Source organism: Nycticebus coucang, chromosome 13 (assembly GCF_027406575.1).
Source record: "Nycticebus coucang isolate mNycCou1 chromosome 13, mNycCou1.pri, whole genome shotgun sequence".
NCBI classification, from domain to species: Eukaryota; Metazoa; Chordata; class Mammalia; order Primates; family Lorisidae; genus Nycticebus; species Nycticebus coucang.
The window spans coordinates 85,292,000-85,298,345 of NC_069792.1; positions in this window are offsets into that span (position 1 = coordinate 85,292,000).

Sequence of the window (6,346 nt, forward strand, 5' to 3'; positions counted from 1 at the left end):
CATGAGCCTGTCGTCCCAGCTACTTGAGAAGCTGAGACAAGAGAATCGCTTGAGCCCAAGAGTTTGAGGTTACTATGAGCTGTGATGCTGCAGCACTCTACCCAGGGTGACAGCTTGAGACTCTGTCTCAAAAAAAAAAAAAAAAAAATCACACTCCCTATAATTACTTTTAACCTTCTAGTTTATATTGAGTTTATATGCCTTTTCCATGCACACATACGTATACTTCTTTCACAAAAATGGCTCCAAATTCTGCCCCAAGTTTTGCTTCTGTGAATGTGCCTTTGTATCTAATATTATATTATAATTTTTCCCATGTTTTTGATGGTAGCAAAGCATTCTATTTTTGTAGATGTGTGATCAGTCCTCTGTATCTATGGGTTTCACACTCCAGGATTCAACCAACCATGAATTAAAAATATTTGAGGAAAAAAATCTAATAAAAAAACAAAACATCAATTAAAAAAATACAAATAAAAATGTGTAGTATAACAAATATTTACTTAGCATTGATATTGTATTAGGTATTATAAGTGATCTAGAGATGATGTAAAGTATATGGGAGAATGTGTGTAGCTTATTGCAAACACTAAGCCATTTTCTATAAAGGACTTGAATATTTTTGGCTTTTGATAGTGATGACAGGGGTCCAGAAACCAATCCCCCACAGGTACCAAAGGATAGCTGTACCATAATTTAAATGATCTTATATTGGTGGGCTATTATATTGCTTATAGTTTTTAACCCATAAAGTCACTATTATAAATACTATTATAAACATCTGTATCTATATTAATTTACTCATGCAGCTGAATACTTCCATAGGATAAATTCAGAATTACTACATCCAAAGATATCCTGTAAATATCTTTTAAGTATTTGGGTCTAAATGGCAAAATTGCTTTCCAGGAAGGCTATCCTAGCACTGACCATTCTACAGGCACTCTATGAGACTCCATTTCTCCATGCATTCTCCGATGATAGGTATGATTTCTTTTCATTTTTGCCAATTTCATAAGCAAAAAGAACATTCACATGGCTTTTTTTGTAAGCCTTTGATTACCAAATAAAGTTGGACCTGTCAGCTGCTTGTTGAGTGCCTGGCAATTCAGAGCACAGGAAAGTTCTGTCCTGTTTTCTCAGGCACAGGACTTGGAGATCCCTGACACCTGGTACGAGGCACAGCAGCCCCCATCCAGTCTCTGTAAGGGACCCTGCCTGTCTGGAGTAAATTATCCTCCCAGCCTCCTGCAGGGACAGAGCTATCACCCCAGGGGAGCAGGCAGCTTACCTTTCAGTTCTGCTGCCCAATCCCAGATCTTTTTTATCTTTATTTTTTGAGACAGTCGCCCTCTGTCACCCAGTATAGAGTCTAGTGGTACTTATCTCAGCTCACTGCAGCCTCAAACTCCTAGGCTCAAGTAGCCTCCTGACTCAACCTCCCAAGTAGGTGGGACTACAAGCACCTGCCACCAACCTGCTTGATATTTCCGTTTTCAGTAGAGAATAGAAACATTCTCCAGCTCAGGCTGATCTCGAACTCCTGGCCTCAAGCACTCCTCCTGCCGCAGCCTGCCAGAATGCTAGGATTACAGGCATGAGCCACCACACCCAGCCTCCAGATCCTTCTGAAATACCAATTTATCTTTAAATGAGTGATATTCAACTCTGGCTGTATATCAGAATCGCCTGGACTAAAAATTTTTTATTTATTTAATTTAAATTTTATTTTATTGTCTAAGTAGGTATAATATACAACACACAGTAAAAAAAAATGTAAAGGGGCACTCAGTTACAAGTCTCCACCTCATCTGTTACCCCCACCTGCCCAATTCCCGTTGCTATAAGCAACATTTGGTACTAATTTCTTACGAATCTTTCCAGAGATATAAACTAATATTAAGAATATCTCCTCTTGGGGCCCCATGTCAGATTTTCTAAATCAAAATGGGCAGGATAAAGAATATTAAAATTGAGATTTAAAACGAAAGCTCCCCTGTGTTGTGAAATCATGACCAAGGTTTAGACTCGAGCAACTCCTTGAGTGAGTCATCCCATCTATTCATTTGTTCAACACAAGGTTACTGGGCATGACCTCTAGGTGCCAGACACTGTGCTGGGTGCTGGGGATACAGCAGTGAACCAGCAAAGCTACTACTTTCACAAAGCTTGGGTCCCAGCCTTGGGGGAAATGCAAAAACTCAACTGCAATTGTCAGAAGGTGAGAAGTTCCAGGACAGAAACTAAAGCAGGGTAATGGAAAGTCCTCACATTGCTCTGTCCCCATCTGAGCCTCCTGCTCCCCTAGCCTTTCCGAGCCCCTCCACTGGAGAGCACATGGGAGAGGGAAAGAAAAAAAGCAACATTTTTAAGGAAGTTGGGTTACTCCCAAGCGGTGCTCATTTCTCTTCATTAGCACCGATTATTGAATTCTACACAAAGGCTTAGAAATAATGCTCAGAAATGTCAAATTTCTCATTACTCTGAAATGGAAAGGCTGAGCCCTCCTTCCTCTTCGACCCTTCAGTGCGACCTACCCTAAAGCATTGCAGGGGCTTCTGGACGCTCAGTGCCACTGGGGAGCTGGGGGTGTCTCTTTCAGTCAGGGTAACACCCAGCTGCCACTTGTCTTCTTTCCTTGCCACTGACACTTACAATGTTCAGTTCGTCAAAACGCTGTGGTTACTGGCATGCGCCAGCACTGTGTTTATTGTATCTTTTAAAAACAAGGAGCAAACTCAGGCTTATCCAAGTCACTCTGCATTCAGACCTAGCTTTGATGACATCAGCTGGAGTAGCTCTGAAAGGTTTGTCTTAACATTTAACTGAGATCGTTTCTGCATTGTCCTTGACATAATCCCTGCAAATGGGTAAGTTCTCCAGGATGGAAGCTGCCTTGTTGCTGATGCTGCTGTTAGTTGTCTAGACACATGAAGATCGGGTACGTCCATCACTTTTTGGAATCAAAACTGATGAGAAAAAAGGAGATGGTGGAATGTGAGTCAGGTGGCAGGGGTTGGAATGAGCCTGCCTGCTACAGGCTGGGATCCAGCATGCCCTCCTGGGGGGCCACACTATGAGAAGCCTGCATCCTTGGTGCCTTGAAAACCCACTCAACTTCTCCTCCATTGGCTTGTGAGCCATTGGAGGACTTACTCCCGTTTGTGTGCCCAGTGCCCACCCAGTGTCTGGCACACAGCAGATACTAGGTGTTGAATGAATGAAGGAATGACCAGTTGAGCTGCCTTCCCTTTTCGGATTCCTCTTTGGCAATGGTGGACCCAACTCCCATGTCTTCCATTGCTATTCGCGTCATGTCTATGCTTGCCAGACTCTGTCCTGAACGCTTAGGGTGTTCTTGCTCTTAATTCTCACACCAGTCCTCAGGATAGAGGGTACGAGCCCACTTTCCACATAAGGAAAGTGAGCACCTCACTACAGGTGTGGCTTCCTCACTATTTGGCAGCAGCTGGGACAGATTCCACAGCCCAACTCTGTCTCTCTGCCTCTTTCCCTATCAGCCACCCTCAGGCCACAGGAAAAATCCCACCACAAATCTATCCCTCAGCTTTGGCCCCTTCGCAGTTAGAGTTGCTGGTTTCTTTAGAGGGGTGATGTCTTTAGGAGACAGCTGCTGTTCAGGACTTTAATTCCTAATGGCAACCGATTCCAACCTGGCGGTGCCCCCGGGGTAGCTCACGGCAATACAGCTGTGCACAAACTCTGCTTTGCAGACTGTAATGCTCAGACAAGCCACATCGGGTTAGTGTTGACACAGAAATCCCCACACAGTGGCCTGCAGTGGCGTCCCAGATTCTGTGTCTCAGGCACAGTCCCAGGTGGATTTAGAAGCTGCTCATCCTTGGCCCACAAGGGAGAAGAAAGAAGGCACAAGTTCTCATTAGGCCCTAACTCAGGAAAAAGTGCGCTCCTAGCTGTTAGGAGGTGAATTGCGTCCTCCCAAGAAGGTATGTTGAAGTCTCAACCTTCAGGACCTCAGAATGTGATCTGATCTGGAAATAATGTCCTTGTAGATATAATTAGCTAAATCAAAGAAAGGTCCTCCTGGACATGGGTTAGCCTCAGACTCAATATGACTGCTGGGGCTGTACAAGAAGATCCCTTGGAGAGGAGGGATAAGGAACACCCTGTAAGGACGGGTGAGATCGGAGTGATGCAGCCACAGAAGGGACACTGAGGCTGGCCAGCTGTCACCAGAAGCTGGGAGAGAGGCCGAGAACAGACCCGCCCACGGGGCTCAGAAGGAACCAACTCTGCCAACACCTTGGATTTGCTCTTCCGGCCTGTGATATTGAACTGCGAGGCAATAAATTCCTATTGCTTTAAGCCACTAGTTTGTGGCTCTTTGTTAATACAGACACAGGAAACGATACACCCTGAAAAAACAAAAATTAGCTAAGGATGAGAAAGTAAAAATCTGCCTGAGGAATTGTTCAAAAAAATCCAAACATTTCAGTTAGAAGGAGTAAGTTCCAGAGATCTACTGTACAGCCTGGTGACTGGAGATGCTAACAATGAACTGCGTGCTTGAAAATTGCTAAGAGATTAGATTCACGTCCTCCCAGGGATGAGAGGTAAGTATACGAGGTGGTGTGTACGCTAATTAGTTTGATTTGGCCATTTCACATTCAAAACATCATGTCGTACACTGTAAACATAGACAAGTTTTATTTGTCCATTTAAAAATGAGGTTGGTGGGAATAAAATGGTACAAGTTAAAAAAATTAAAGTTTTAAAAATCTGCCTGGCTGTTCATGAGACCAGCCCCAGATAAGGCAGAGGAAGGTTGATAAGATGACAGGACAAGCCAAGCCAGATACGATCACGGTACAGTTAACTGCCGAGTGAACAGGAGACAATGTTTCTCCCAGGATCCGCAGTGTCATAACAAACCTTCCTTTGTGACTGCTACTCTCTGTAAAATCATAGCCTGTCGGAAACATTACTGTCTAAATTAATATCAGTAAGTGTGGAAGAGCTCACTCTTGCTGCAGGATCTATGTCAACTTGATAGGAAAAAGGAGCCTGGATTTCCAGTGTTTCCAGCCCTGCTACAGGGTATAAGGAGTTTCTAGACTCGACATTCCACGTCTCCCTTCACTTTGCAGTTGCCAAGGAAACGAGGCCGCATCCACTTTGCTGTTCAGAACTGCTGTTGATCTCTTTACACATATCCCCAGTTTGCTTTGAGCTTACCTAAACTCTGCTTCATTTAAATTCCACCTAATTTCACTCGTCCCCCCAATCCTGAGATGACTCTGGCTTCCTTTGTTTGGTGAGACATGCCACGATTCCCTGGGGTGCAGCATCCCTCATTACAGTGGGTCAACAAACCGGGTTCCGTCAAAATATACGGTTGTCCCTGGTGGTCTTAGACTGATTGGGCTGGGACAACTTAATTTGATTTCCAGGGCTTATGCAGTAATGGCCTCTTGCAGTGGGGAATGTCAGAAGGGCAAGCTATTAATGTGCGGCATTTACCTCCTACTGCCTGTCTTCTCACGCTACCCTGTTTCTCTCTCCACTCTGCCTACCACTGGGGCTCAACCTTCCTAATGCCACGACCCTTTACTACAGGTCCTCATGTTGTGGTGACCCCCAACCACAACATTATTTTCGTTGCTACTTCATTACTGTAATTTTGCTACTGTTATGAATTGTACTGTAAATATATGATATGCAGGATGTGTTTAGGCGACCCCTGTGAAAGGGTTGCTCGACCCCCAAAGGAATTGAGACCCACAGGTTGAGAACTGCTGGCCTAAACTGTTCTGCTGCTTAGATCCCTTTCTAGTCCGAAATCACTGCACCTCCCTCACTTCCATTCTGGAAAGTCATGAGGTGACTCAATTTAAGATCTGCCACTCACTAGCAACTTGGCAGTTACTTAAGTCTTCTAATCCTTGGTTTCAGCGTCTGTGCAATGGGGACAGTAGTACCCAGCTCCTCAGGTGGATGAAAAATTAAATGATTAGCATGGGGTTCAGTACACAGCACACACCCCACAATAGTAGATGTTACTGTGCTGTCCTTATTGTTCACGTTAGGACAGAACTGCTATGCCCTCTCTATCCCCTCTGTTTCTACCCCTCAGTTCCACGGCCAGGGAAAGACATTTGTACCCCGCCAGAGGGAAGACAAGGCCCCACCCCATAGCTCTGCCTGAAAACAATCCAGCAGACTTTCTCTAGGTGGGACCCATGAATCGCCTACATTAGCATGCTACGATAGAACTTGTCAAAATGCAGATTTCTAGGCCACAGAATCAGGTCCTCCAGGTCCAGGTGAAAGGAAGTAGAAAGGAGGCCTTGGGACAAGGCTAGAA